The 16,006-nt window shown below is 40.5% G+C and overlaps 1 pseudogene; it reads right to left on the bottom strand.

Moving 5' to 3' along the window:
- Nucleotides 1-144: 144 nt before the first annotated feature.
- On the bottom strand, nt 145-761 carry LOC140712460 (large ribosomal subunit protein eL21-like; annotated as a pseudogene).
- Nucleotides 762-16,006: the final 15,245 nt, after the last annotated feature.

Here is a 16,006-nt window from a genome sequence, read left to right as displayed (position 1 = left end):
TCAACCCCAAAGAGGCTCTGAGACCAAACACAAACTGGTCCGATGCTTTTGCTAAAGTCCATAAACATCAACACGCAACTTACTCCACTATTCCGTAATTTATGTATTGTGTTATGTTTGTGTATATAAAAATTAAATATATCATTAAACATAATGTTTAAAAGGTGACCTGTTAAAAGCAAGGATTATATAGTGTTTATCTTCGGGAGGGGTGCTCATAATTTTCTTTTTTTTTACAGTCCAGAGGTCTTTCATTTTTTTTTTAACACTGATTATGCCATGAATCAATCCATAGGGAAGAGGTTCCAGCAGCTCAAGCTCCTTCCCATTTGTTCTCACACAGTGCGCTTCTCTGGGCAGAGCAGACTGGCGCTTCCGTTGAACACAGGTACCTTTCTCTTTGGCTTCCTTCTTTTTCTGATCATTTTCCTTCACAAGTTTCAGGAAGCTAGCTCGGCTCTCAGAGTACTTAATGTGCTGAATACCCACATGAATACTCTTGGCAAGAATCTTGCCCTTAACTTGCATGTTTACAACAATGCCAACGGCCTACTGGGTAACACTGTAGACTCTTCCAGTTCTGCCATGATAACACTTGTGGGGCATTCCTTTTGAAAAGTGCCCATTCCTTTAATGTCTACAATATCATCTTTCTTATAGATTCACATATACATGACCAAAGGAACAACTCCATGCTTCCTAAAAGGCCTAGAGGACATCTACCAGGAGCCTCTCCTCTTTCCCTTTGTGTTTGTCATTTTGTCGAATTACTGGAAGACGGTGGTTCTGATCAAAAGGGCCATAATAAATTTTTATTTTCTTGTTTCTGTGTTTTTCTACAATAAACATACATTATTTTTATAACCAAAAATGATCAACATACGTAATTTTCTCTTTAATACACGTTATCTGATTTTCCCATTAAAGCTAAATATGCTCCTTATCACTTCCAAATAAAAAGTTATACTAAAAAAAGCCAAGAATCTCCCTACTCCAAAAACTCAAGTGTTACATCACTCCAAATAACATCACTCCAAAGTTACACACACACACACACACACACACACACAGTATATGGTTGTGTGTATTTCTATATACTATTTGATATATATACTTATACAAACCGTGGAATTTGAACATATTTTCTTATTTCATTCTTTTTAAACAAAAAAGGACCAATCTATACACATTGTTGGCAGTTTAGTTTTTCTGTTTTCATTAATAAATGTATCTATCTTTACATTCTAGTAACATATTACTGCAAATTCAGCAGGTTGAACAACACAAATGTATTATCTCACAGTTTTGCATAGTTCTGAAGTTCAGGAGGTACCAAGCTGGGAACTCTGCTCAGGGTCTCACTAGCCTGAAATCAGGGTGCCAGCCAAGCCGTGTCCATCTAGTCTCAACTAGAGAAGATCCCTCCTTAGCCCATTCAGATGGGGGCGCAATGCATTTCCCGATGGCTGTAGTACTAAGGGTCCCACAGTTTCTTACTATTAGCTGAAGTTTGCCCTGAGGTCCTTCAGGCCACTTAAACTTCTCTGCCACCACATGGCAGTTTGCCTCTTTAAGTCCAACAGAAGAGAATTTATCTTCCAAGTCTGCTAAGAGTCTGCTTATCTTCCAAGTCGGCTAAGTGTCTTCAGAGTCTTATATAACATAACAACCATAGGAGTGGTGTCCCATCACCTCTGCCATATTCCATCAGAGGCAAGTCTCGGGTTATTCCCACAAAGGGAGAGGTTATACAAGGGCGTGACTCACTGAGGGTAACCTTAGTGTGTTACTTTTCTAAGGATTCTATAATAAGGTACCACAAACCAGGTGGCTTAAATAACATAAATTTATCATCTGGCAGTTCTGGAGGCTAGAAGTACAAAATCAAGGCCGTGCTCCCTCTGAAACTGTAGGGAGAGCCCCTCCTTGCCTGTCCCTAGCTGTGGTGGTTTGCTGTCAACCCTTGGTGCTTCTTGGCTTGCAGCTGCAGGACTTCACTTTCCACCTGTGCTGTCATATGGCCTTCTCCCATGTGTCTGTGTCTCTGCATTTCTCCACCTCTTATATGGACACCAGTCACATCGGATTAAAGGTCCACCCTATGCCACTATGATGTCATCCTAACTAATTACATCTGCAAAGACCCTATGTCCAAACAGGACATGGTATGAGGTAGTGGCAGTCAGGACTTCAGCATATCTTTTTGGAGGACAGAATTGAACCCATAACACTTGGCGAGTATCCGCCACGGTATCAAAAACATTCTTTTGCAGAAATACATACAAATCCAACCAAGTGGTTCTGAAGGACATCAGCATCACCTGGGAAATTATAGGAAATGCAAATCCTCAGGCCCTGTCCCAGACCTACTGACCTAGAAACTGCAGAGATTGGGGAGAAGGGAGGGACAGCACAATGTGTTTTAACAAGCCTACAGTTCATTCTTCTTACCAGCTTCACAGTTTGACTCTCAACCCTACCAGACTCTCTAAGCAGACCCAAAACTCCCTTCAAGGCAATAAAAAGAGCAGGAAGAAAATTCCAAGCAGCAGTTGGCCTGGATTACCCTACTCCTTACACAGGGCGTTGAGACAGTACATGTCTGTCCTCCTTTTTCACGCCGAGTTCCTCATTGCTAGGGCTTCCATTCAAGAATCAACGCCACAGAAGACTAGAAAAGTCAATGAAGATGATTAAATACATGATTTCTTACCTAATTTTGACATCAAGTCACAGGAAGGAGCACAGATGAGTCAACCGTGCCAAAAAGGCCCCACACATGCAAACTCAAATGAATACCTTCATCTTCCCTTTTATTGTGGGCACAAGTCTCTCCCAAAGTTCCTTCCACACCATCCACCAAGTCCAGTTCACCAGATCAGCTGTAGCCCTGCCCTGATTCTGTTTACTTCACTTGCATTTGGGGTCATTATGATGTCATTGCCATAGGGTCAGGCACTTAGTGACAATAGAACGTATAATCCAGCCATGACCAAGACTTGTGTTTCTGCAGTACTGAATCCCATCTTACTCTTAGACAGCCTCATTCCTTTGATAAAAGAATGCAAATCACTCCACAATTCTGCTTGCTTTCTAATTTCTATCTCTTCCCAGTAGTTCTGGCCAGCCTGCCTGGTTTTTCCTGATTTTACTGATTATACTCCTTTTATGTTTTCAGGCCACTAACCTCCCTAGCTTTGCCATAGTCCAAAATAGCGACTGTAATCAATACATCTCATTCAACACAAGCTACAGATGTACTGGAAAAACTTGTTTGACTATTGCCATAACCTTTCAGGAAGTTTCTTGGGGTTTTGCTTATACAAACATCTCATATAATCCTGACTATAGCCTGTTGTGACTCTGTCTCTGCTTGATTCAAGACAATACTCTCTCCCTCTCTCTTAACTCCAACGTTGAGTCTCTTGCCTTAAAGCTATTGTACACATTATTCCTCTTTGCAGCAGTTATCTATCACCTGGGTCACTCCTTGAAGATTTTAGTTCCTGTATCACTATCACTCACTCCAGCTCTACTGTCATCCCACTTGGAGTGCTTATAAATGACTCATCACTTTTCCTCCTTACTTCCAATGAACTTCCTCTCTGTAAGACCAGAGCCACTCACCTCCTCCATCCATGATCATATTCGTAACATTTGCATTATCAATCCAACAAAGGTCTCAACTTTAATCATCTCACTTTCTGATTATCAACTCCTGTCTTTGCATCTCAATTCCTCTAGTGAACTAAAGCCAATAAATTGTCAGCTGCACCAAATAATTCATGGATCCTGCTACTCTCTCATTACTGTTCATCCTTCCTTACCAGCTTTTATTATATGGTCCCTCTTTTAATCACCTACTTGCAAACACCCTCAACTCCCATACCTTGCTATCATTTTTAAAAACAGTTTTATCAAGGCATAATTCACATACAATAACACAATTCACATACAATAACATTCACTTATTTTAAGTGTACAATTCAATTATTTTTAGAAAATGTGCACAGCTGAGTAACTAACATCTCAATCTAATGTTAGAACATTTGCAATACACCATCAACAAACTTCATTTCCATTTGGAAACATCCCCCATTGCTACCCTCTGCTCCACGGGACCATAAATCTAATATCTGTTTTTATAGACTTGCCTTTTCTGGACATTTCATATAAATGGAATTATAGAATATATGGCTTCTTTTATTTGGTAGAATGTTTTTGAGGTCCATCCATATAGTAACCCATATCAATACTTTATTCCTTTTATTGTTAATATTCCATTGTATGAACATAGCAGATATTGTTTGTCCAATCATAAGCTGATGGACATTTTGGTTGTTTCCAGTTTTTGGCTATTTCAAAAATTGACAGCCAGGTGTGGTGGGTCACACCTGTAATCCCAGCACTTTGGGATGCTGAGGTAGGTGGATCACCTGAGATCAGGAGTTTAAGACCAGTCTGGCCAACATGGTGATACCTTGTCTCAAAAATAATACAAAAATTAGCCAGGCATGATAGTGCATGCCTGTAATCCCAGCTACTCAGGAGGCTGAGGCAGGAGAATTGCTTGAATCTGGGAGACAGAGGTTGCAGTGAGCCGAGATCGCACCATTGCACTCCAGCCTGAGTGACGGAGCTAGACTCCATCAGAAAAAAAAAAGAAGAAGGAAGGAAGGAAGGAAGGAAGGAAGGAAGGAAGGAAGGAAGGAAGGAAGGAAGGAAGGAAGGAAGGAAGGAAGGAAGGAAGGAAGGGAGGGAGGGAGGGAGGGAGGGAGGGAGGGAGGGAGGGAGGGAGGGAGGGAGGGAGGGAGGGAGGAAGGAAGAAAGGAAAGAAGAAAGGAAGATGTTATGAATATTTACATGTAAGTCTTTATGTGGATATATATTTTAATTTTCTTGGGTATATCTCAGAGTAGAATCACTGGGTCATATGGTAAAACTATGTTTAGCATTTTAAGAAACTGGAAAACTGTTGTCAAAATGGCATTTTACAATTCCACCAACAATATATGAGGACTCCAGTTTCTTCACATTCTCCCCTGCACTTGTCCATCTTGTGTTGCTATAAAGCAAGCTTGTCCAACCTGCAGCCCAACACAAATTCATAAATTTTCTTAAAACATTATAAGAATTTTGCAATTTTTTTTTTAGCTCATCAGCTATCATTAGTGTTAGTGTATTTTATATGGGGCCCAAGACCATTCTTCCAATATGGCCCAGGGAAGCCAAATGATTGGACACCCCTGCTAAAAAGGAATACCCAAGTCTGGGTAATCTATAAAAAACAGAAGTTTATTTGGCTCATAATTCTGCAGGCTGTACAAGCATGCTGCCAGCGTCTGCTCAGCTTCTGGTGAGGCCCTGAGAAGCTTACAATCATGGCAGAAGGCAAGGGGGAGCCAGCACATCACATGGTGAAAAAGAGAGTGGGGTGGCAGTGGGGGAGGTCCCAGACTCTTTTAAACAATTAGATCTCAAGGTAACTCATTACCATGGGGAGTGCAGCAAGCCATTCATGAGGGATCCACCCCCATGACCAAAATACCTCCCACCAGGCCCCACCTCCAACACTGGAGACCACATTTCAACATAATTGGAGGGGACAAATATCCAAATTATACCACCCCCCAACACTTGTTAGTGGTTTCTTATTACAGACAACATTCCCTGGGGCACAAAGTGTTGGTGGCATCTCATTGTGTTTTAATTTACATTTCTCTAATATCTAACGAGGTTTTCATGTGCTTATTGAGCTTTGTTTTATTTTTGTTTTTGTTTTTTTTGAGACAGAGTCTCACTCTGTTGCCAGGCTGGAGTGCAATGGTACTATCTCGGCTCACTGCAACCTCCACCTCATGGGTTCAAGCGATTCTCCTGCCTCAGCCTCCTGAGTAGCTGGGATTACAGGCGCATGCCACCATGCCCAGCTGATTTTTGTATTTTTAGTAGAGACAGGGTTTCACCATGTTGTCCAGGCTGGTCTCGAACTCCTGACTTCGTGATCCACCCGCCTCGGCCTCCCAAAGCGCTGGGGTTACAGGTGTGAGCCACTGCGCCTGGCCCCTTTTTTTTTTTTTTTTTTTTTTTTTTTGAGATGGAGTCTTACTCTGTTACCAAGGCTGGAGTACAATGGTGCGATCTCGGCTCACTGCAACCTCCGCCTCCTGGGTTCAAGCAATTCTCCTGCATCAGCCTCCCAAGGAACTGGGATTACAGGCGCACACCTATTTCAACTAAAACTATGATCAAAATAAATGTGCATGCCTTTTCTATTAATCTGCCTTTTGTCAGTGATTTTCAGCAGACTTTCAGAGGGCAATGGGGAAGTTTTCCCTTCGCCTCTACATCCCAAACCAAATTTATAGTTATACCTCTTATATTTAAGTCAATGATCTTTCTTGATTTTTATGTATGATGAGAAATGACTAAATTTATATTTTGTACATGAGCATATCCAATTATTCCAGCACCATATGTTGAAAAAACTATCCTTTCCCTGCGTTGAATTGCCTTGGCACATCTGTCAAAAATCCATTGATAATGGACTCAGGTGATCCTCCCATCTCAGCCTCCCAAGTAGCTGGGACTACAGAGGTCACCTGCACCCATGCGGTGGCTCACACCTATAATCCCAGCACTTTGAGAGGTTGAGGCAGGAGGATTGCTTGAGCCCAGGAGTTTGAGACCATGCCCAGCTAATTTGAACTTTCATATACAGTCATGCACCATGACATTTCAGTCAATGACAGACTGCATATACAACAATGGTCCCATAAGATTATAATACTGAAAGGCCGGTATGGTGGCTCATGCCCGTAATCCCAGCACTTTGGGAGGCTGAGGAGGGCAGATCATGAGGTCAGGAGTTCAAGACCAGCTTGGCCAATATAGTGAAACCCCATCTCTACTAAAAATACAAAAAAAAAAAAAAAAAAAAAACTACTAGCTGGGAATGGTGGCAGGCACCTGTAGTCCCAACTACTTGGGAGGCTGAGGCAAGAGAATCGCTTGAACCTGGGAGACGGAGGTTGCAGTGAGCCGAGATCGCGCCACTGCACTCCAGCCTGGGTGACAGAGTGAGACTCTATCTCAAAAAAAAAAAAAAAAAAAAAAAAAAAAAAGATTACAATACTGTATCTTTACTATACTTTTTCTATGTTTAGATACACAAACACTTACCACTGTGTTACAATTGCCTGCAGTATTCACTATATTCACTATAATAGCATGCTGTACAGGTCTGTAGCCTAGGAGTAATAGGCAACACCATATGGCCTAGGTGTGCAGTAGGCTATACCATTTTGGTTTGTGTAAGTACACTCAATGATGTTCACACCATGAAACTGCCTAATAATGCATTTCTCAGAACCTCTCCCTATCATTAAGGGACACATGACTATATTTTCTTTGGTTAAATGTCAATGCATATATTTTTTAGACAAATTCATTGAGATATATTTCACGTACCATATGATTCACCCATTTCAAGTGTACAAGGCTTTTTGTATATTCAGAAATGTAAATCACCACACCACATCCCTACTAAGTCAATTTTAAAACATTTCATCACCCAAAAAAGAAACCCAGTACCCATACCCACTACCAATTACTCCCCATCCCCCCATCCTCCATCCCCCAATTCTTGGCAACCACCAGTCTACCTGCTGTCTCTACATATTGACCTCTTGGGGGTATTTCATATAAATGCAGTCATACAATATGCGGTCTTTTGTGACTGTTTTCTTTCATTTAGCATAATGTTTTCAAGGTAAACGCATGTTGTAGCATGTATAAGCATTTTACCTGGTTTTATTGCTGAACAGTATTCCATTGTATGGATGGACCACATTTTATTACTCCATTCACCAATTAGTGGACATTTGGATTGTTTTTACTTTGCAGCTATTAGAATAATGCTTCTATGAACATCTGTGTACAAGTCTGGGGGCAGAGGAAGTTTTCATTTCTCTTTGATAGATACCTCAGAGTGGAACTTCTGAGTCATGTGGTAACTGTACGTTACACCTTTTTAAACTACCAGGCTGTTCTCCAAACTGGAAGGACCATTTTACATTCTCACTAAATGTACGAGAGCTCCAATTCCTGTACATCCTCACCGACGCTTGTATGATCGGTTTTTATGGTTACAGCATCCTAGTAGGTGTGAAGTACATCTCATTGTGCTTTTGATTGGCATTTCCCTGATAGCTACTGATGCTGAGCATCTTGTCATGTGCTTATTAGCAATTTGCATATCTTCTTTGGAGAAATGCTTGTTCAGATCTTTGGCTCATTGTTATGGGCTGAATTCATATAACAAAGTCATAATATCCAATATCTCAGAATGTGACTGTATTTGGAGACAGGATCTTTAAAGAGATGGTTAATTAAAATGAGGTCATTCAGGTGGGTCCTAATCCAATGACTGGTGTCCATACAAGAAGAGGAGACGAGGACACAGACACACTCGGAGGGAAGGCCATGTGAAGATACATGGAGAAGATGCTATCCACAAACCAAGGAGAGGGGCCTCAGGCGAAACCAACCCTGCCAACAGGTAGATCTCAGACTTATACCTTCCAGAATTGTGAGAAAATACATTTTTGTTGTTTAAGCCAGTCTATGGCATGCTGTTACGGCAGCCCTGACCAACTAATACAACTACTCTTAAAATGTCTTCGGGGTGGGCTGGGCGCAGTGGCTCACACTTGTAATCCCAGCGCTTTGGGAGGCCGAGGCAGGTGGATCACGAGGTTACGAGACCAGCCTGGCCAAGATGGCGAAACCCCATCTCTACTAAAAATACAAAAATTAGCCGGGCATGGTGGCAGGCGCCTGTAATCTCAGCTGCTCAGGAGGCCGAGGCCGAGAACTGCCTGAACCCGGGAGGCAGAGGTTGCAGTGAGTCAAGATCATCTTTGGGGGGTTTTTATTATTATTTTAAGACAGGGTCTGGCTCTGTCACCCAGGCTGGAGTAGAGTGGTGAGAACAAGGCTCACTGAAGCCTTGACCTCCTGGGCTCAAGCAATCCTCTCACCTCACCTTTCTAAGTAGCTGGGACTAAAGTCCCTGCCACCACACCCCACACCTAGCTAAATTTTTTTTTCTTTATTTCTACTTATTTTTGTACAGATGGCAGGGGGATGTCTCATTATGTTGCCTAGTCTGGTCTCAAACTCCTGGACTCAAGCCATCCTCCCATCTAAGCCTCTCAAAGTGCTGGGATTACAGTCATCAGCCACCGCTCCCAGCAAAATGTCTTTTTATTACCGAGTTGTAAGAGTTCTTCATATATTCAAGATACAAGTCCCTTATCAGATAAATGATTTGCAAATATTTGCTGCCATTCTATGGGCCATCTTTTCACTTCCTTGATCATGCAAATCTTTTAACTATTTTTAAACTGTCTAGTTTAATAATAATAACAATAATTGCGGCCGGGCACGGTGGCTCACACCTGTAATCCCAGCACTTTGGGAGACTGAGGCAGGTGTATCACCTGAGGTCAGGAGTTCAAGACCAGCCTGGTCAATACGGCGAAAACCTGTCTTTACTAAAAATACTAAAATTAGCCGGGCATGGTGGCACGCACCTGTAATCTCAGCTACTCAGGAGCCTGAGCCAGGAGAATTGCTTGAACTTGGAAGGCAGAAGTTGCAGTGAGCTGAGATTGCGCCACTTCACTCCAGCCTGGGGGACACAGCAAGACTGTGTCTCAAAAAAATAATAATAGTAATAATTGTGTTGTTAGAGTTCTTTATGTATTGTTGGATACAATCCTATATTAAATATATGATTTGTAAATATTTTCTCCCAGTCTGTGACTTTCTAAATGATGTCTTTTGAAATGCAAGTGATTTTAATTTGAATAAACTCTAATTTATCAGTTTCTTTTTTTCTTTATCACTTTTACTTTTGACGTCATATCTAAGAATTGATTGTCCAGTAGGGTCTCAGAAAATGATACCCAAAACTGAAGGCCACAGAAGCAGCTCTGACTTTCTCTTAACCTTTCTGCCTCTGGTCCCTCATTCTCCCCTTAGGCTAGCCATAGAAATTAGAATCCCTCTTCCCCCACAGGTCTAGAAACCAGAACCCCTTTTCTCCAAAGCCAGCAATAAAACCTAAAAATATATCTCTAACTTTCCCATACCTTTCTGTGTAAAAACAGGCCATAAAAAAGTTATCTGACCTACCTTGTTTAACTGTATGTCCTAAGACCCCCATTCCAGAGAGGGTCCTGCCTCAGAGGCAGAAGGAAGGAATGCATGTTTAGAGAGGCCATGAACAATCTAGACAGACAGGCCCTGCTGGGTTTCCCCTTTCCCCACTCAGTCTGTCAGTATCAGATCACACCCTTCTCATCCCATCAGATTTCTACATGGCTGTACATATTTTGTTGAACCTGAGCAAAAAAATGGGCCCTATCCCCTGTATCTCTGAGTCTTCATTCTGAAGGCTCCTATTTCAAGTAAAACTACGATCAAATAAATGTGCATGCCTTTTCTATTAATCTGCCTTTTGTCAGTGATGTTCAGCAAACTTTCAGAGGGCAATGGAGAAGTTTTCCCTTCGCCTCTACATCCCAAACCAAATATATATATATATACACACACACACACACACACACACACACAATATATATATATAGTATAACACCTCTTCTATTTAGGTCAATGATCTTTCTTGATTTTTATGTATGATGAGAAATGACTAAACTTATATTTTTTTGAGGATAAAACTTATCCATATATATATAAGGATATATATAAACATATATTATATATAGGATATATAAGTATCTATAGGATATATAAAGATATATATCCTTATATAAACATATATATCCTTATATATAAGGATATATAAACATATATTTTATATGTAGGCTATATATATGTTTTTATATATCCTTATATATATTAGGATATATATATAAACATCCTAAACTTATATATTTTTACATGAGGATATCCAATTATTCCAGCACCATTTGTGGAAAAAACTATCCTTTCCCCACACTGAATTTGCCTTGGCAAATTTGTCAAAAATCCATTGCTAACGGGCTCAGGTGATCCTCCCATCTCAGCCTCCCAAGTAGCTGGCACTACAGAGATCATTTGAGTCCATTTAAAAAAAAAAAAAATCCACTGATGATGGGCACGGTGGCCCACACCTGTAATCCCAGCACTTTGGGAGGCTGAGGCAGGAGGATTGCTTGAGCCCAGGAGTTTGAGATTAGCCTGATCAACATAGGGAGACCCCATCTCTACAAAATATTTTAAAATTCGCCGGTGTTGTGTCACACATCTGTAGTCCCACCTACTCAGGAGGCTGAGGTAGGAGGATCGCTTGAGCCTGGGAGGTCGAGGCTGCAGTGAACCATGATCTTACCACTGCACTCCAGCCTGGGCAACAGAGTGAGAACCTGTCTGAAAAAAAAAATCCACTGGCCAAAAACATAAGGGTTTATTTCTAGAATCTCTATTCTGTTTGATGGGTCTATATATCTATTTTTATGCTATGACCACACTGTCTTGATTAATGTAGTAGCTGTGACATTGTGAAATATATAATTGGTCTTCAACCTCATTTCCTAACATACAACTCCTAAAACCCTTAGAAACACCAAAGTGATGTCTTATTGTATGTTAATGCATTGACAGCCCCCCAGGTAGCTTCAGGATGGGGCTGTCACCATAAAGACCAAGGGAGGATTACAGGGTTGGGACTTTCAGGCCCACCTCCTCTGGAAAGGGTTGAGGGGCTAAAGGTTGATCACCAACCAGTGGTTTAATCAATCATGCCTATGTAATGAAGCCTCCGTAATAACCTAAAGGACAGGGTTCAGAGAGTTTCCAGATAGCAAAACCTATGCAGGTTCTGGAGGGTGGCACACTCCAGGAGGGCATGAAAGCTCCATACCTCTTCCCACATGCCTCACCCTAGGCGCCTCCTCATCACTTTCCTTTGTAATATCCTTAAGAATAAACCAGTAAATGTAAGTAGGTATTGCCCCGAGTTCCGTGAGCTGCTCTAGCAAATTAATTGTGTGGTGACAGCAGTTATATAAATGGAACCCAAAGAGGTGATTGTGGGGGCCCAAACTTGAGAAGCTGGTGGGTCAGAAGTTCTGGAGACCAGGGCTCACCTCCAGAATGCCTCCAGAAGCACCTAGCATCTGAGAGGGTGTAGGCAGTCTTACAGGGTTGAGCCCTCAACCTGTGGGATCTGACACTATCTGTCAGACAGGAAAAATCCCCACACATTTGGTCACAGAAGTCTTCTGTGTTGTCGTCGTGGTGTGACAACAGATGGAAAAGTTTGTTTTTTCCCCTTAGCAATTGTATAGTAAGCTCTGAAACTGGGATTAATTTTGTTCTTTGTTCTTTTTCAAGATTGTTTTGACCATTCTCAATTCTTCTTTTAGTATAAATTGCAGAATCAGTTTGTCAATTCTTCAGAACAATCCTGCTGCAAATGTGATAGGTGCTGCACTGAAACTATAGATCAATTTGAAGAGTTTTGCAATCTTAAAATATTGAGCTTCAACTTCATTAATGCTGAGTGTCCCTATATTTATTTAGATTTTTAAAAATTTCTTTCTGGAATGGTTGTTTTCAGTGTACAAGTCTCACATTTATTTCGTTAAATTTATCTCAAATATTTTATTGTTGCTATGGTTTGAATTTGTTCCCCCAAAATCATGTGTTGGAAACTTATTCCCAATGCAAGTTTGGGGAGGTGGGGCCTAATGAGACATGATAAGGCCATGTGGGTGCAGTGAATGGATTAATGCTGTTAGCATGGCAGTGGGTTTGCTATAAAAGGAGGGAATTCAACCCCCTTTACTTTCACTTTCCCTTTCTCTTTCTCTCACCCTCTCACCTTCCACGATGGATGAAATAGTGAGAAGTCCCTCACTAGATGCCAGAAACTTAATAATGGACTTCCTACCTTCCAGAAATGTGAATTCCAGTTTATCAATTTTTTTCTGCATGGATTATGGTTTTTGTGTTATGTCTAAGAATTCTGTACCTAACCCAGATCATGAAGATTTTCTCCTGTTTGCTTCTAAAATTTTTACAGGTTTGTGCTCTACTTTGAGCTCTATAATCCCTTCTGAGTTAATCTGTGTGTAAAGTGTGAAGTATAGGTCAAAGATCATTTTTAACACGTGGCTAAATGCTCCACTACCATTTGTTGAAAATGGTATTGGATTTCTCTTTTTCTATTGAATTGTTTTTGCACCCACGTTTAAAATTTTTTAACTAGTCATATTTCTGTGGGTCCATTCTTGACTATTTTGATCCACTTATGTATATTTCTATATCTCCACCAATACCACAGTCTTAGAGTCTTAAATCTTTAGAGTCTTAACTTGTGTAAACTGAGTCAAAGTTTTTTCTAGTTTTGTGAAAACTTGTTTTAGCTATTCCAGTTCCTTTGCCTTGGATAACACTTTAGAATCCACTTGTCTACATCTACAAAACAATCCTTCCAGGATTTTGACTGATATTTTGTTAAATCTAAAGATCAATTTATGGAGAACTGACATCTTGACTATGGTGAATCTTCCCATCCATGAATATGACATGTCTCTCCATTTATTTAGGTCTTTTATTTCTTTCATCAGCATTTTATAGTTCTCAGTGTACAGGTCCTACACATGTTTTGATTTATACCTAAGGATTTCATTATTTTATGAACTATTGCAAATGGCACTGTTTTTAATCTCAGCTTTCAGTTGTACATTGCTAGTGTGTAGAAACAATTTTTGTGTGTGACCTTGGATCCTATGATCTTGCTAAACTCACTTATTAGTTCTTGGATTTTTTCTTCTTTTTCAAACAGAGTCTTGCTCTGTCACCCAAGCTAGAGTGCAGTGGCACAAATCTCAGCCCACTGCAACCTCCACCTTCTGGGTTCAAGCAATTCTCCTGCCTCAGCCTCCCGAGTAGCTGGGATTACAGGCATGCACTTTAATGCCTGGTTAATTTTTTGTAATTTTATCCAGATGGGGTTTCACCATGTTGCCCAGGCTGGTCTGAACTCCTGGCCTCACGTGATCCAGCTGCCTCGGTCTCCCAAAGTGCTGGGAGTACAGGTGTTGAGCCACCACACCTGGCCGGTTTTTGCTTTTTATAGCTTCCTTTGTATGTTCTACATATTCAATCATGTCCTTTGTAAACAGACAGTTACACTCTTTCCTTTACAATCTGTATGCTTTTTATTTCCTTTTCTTGATTTATTGCACTGGCCAGGATTGCCAGTCCTATGTAAAACAAGAGTAGTGACAGCAGATATCCTAATCTTATTTTCATCTTATAGGGAAAATATTCAGTCTTTCACCATTAAGTATGAGGTTAGCTATAGGTTTTTCATAGTTGGCCTTTATGGGGTTGAGGAACTTCCCTTCTACTAGCTTGCCGAGAACTTGTATCATGGATGGATGCTGTATGTTGTCAAATGCTTCTGCTGCATCAATTGGTACGATCAGGTAGTTTTTCCTCTTTGGCCTTTAATCTTCTTTAACGTGGATTACATTGATTGATTTCCAAACACTGAACCAGCCTTAACCTCATTTGATCATGATTCTATATTATTATTTCTATATATTGCTAGATTTTATTTGCTAATATTCTATTCAGGATTTTTGCTTCTATGCTGATAAGGAATATTGGTCAGCTTTCTTTTATTGTCCTGTCTTGTCCCATTTTGAATAAACACCCTAGTGTTTTAAATGAAAACTTCTTAAATGAAATACGTTACCAAAAATGTCACAATTATCATTACCATTTTGAAATATTTTATTTGTTTTCATATGTTAAAGTAGGTTTCCTCAATAAGACAAGCCAGTACTCAAGCTTTGTTCATGGTGTTTGACAGCAGGTAAAACCACTGGCCCCTCTTGAGCCTTGTGCACAGGATATAGATCATGGTGGAGCACGTTCTTTTGAGATCTTTAATCAATTCTGTAAGAGACCTCTCACATATATATGAGAGAAATTTTTTATTTTATATCTTTATGCAGAATTTTAATTTTATATTTTTTAAAAATACAGGAGAAATATATGTATATACACCTATACATATATATGTGTGCGTGTATATATGTATACATACTATACACTTTTTAAACAAACAGAAATGAATATAACTAACACAGCACCAGCTAACATTTACCTTGCACTTTGCATCTGGTATTCAGCTAAGCACTTTACAAATTTACCTCCTTTAAACAAAACTAGGGTTTTTTTATCTGTACATGGTAGATGATTCAATAGGCTATATAACTAGCCAGTGGTTTCACAAAATACATAAGAGGTAAGTTGCATCTTGCACCCTGACTCCAAAGATTATACTTCTAAACTGCTGCCATAAGCTTTCAGATACTGTTCTGTAACCTATTTCTTCATCCAACATATCCACTTTATCCTTTTTAATGGTTGTATCATATGCCATGGCAGATCATATTTTCCAAAATTGTTGTAATAATGTATTCCACTGAATATACTTTTCTGGCAATGTGACTCTGATACTCCTCCAAAAAATTATGGTCTATGTTCCCTCCCCTTTAAGTTTGGACAGGCTTGACTATGGAGAAAGAGACGCCAAATTTTTTGTTATTGCTGTTGTTTCTTTGAGACAAGGTCTCACTCCAGTTGCCTGGACTGGAGTGCAGTGGTGCAATCTTGGCTCACTGTAACCTCTGCCTCCCAGGCTCAAGCAATCCTCCTACCTCAGCCTCCCCACCACTACAGGCACTACATGTCCCAAAGGCACGTGCCACAGACCTGGCTAATTTTTTTGTAGAGACTGGGTTTCACCAAGTTGCCCAGACTGGACTTGAACTCCTGGCCCCAAGCAATCCACCCACCTCAGCGTCCAAACTGCTGGGATTACAGGCATGAGGCACCACACCCAGCTGAGATGCTGTTATTTCTGATGCTACATCACAACAGGCAATAACAGTTTCTCTGCCTGACTCTCCAGAACCCA

This window comes from Chlorocebus sabaeus, chromosome 9 (assembly GCF_047675955.1).
Source record: "Chlorocebus sabaeus isolate Y175 chromosome 9, mChlSab1.0.hap1, whole genome shotgun sequence".
NCBI classification, from domain to species: Eukaryota; Metazoa; Chordata; class Mammalia; order Primates; family Cercopithecidae; genus Chlorocebus; species Chlorocebus sabaeus.
This window is presented reverse-complemented; position numbering and strand designations above follow the sequence as displayed.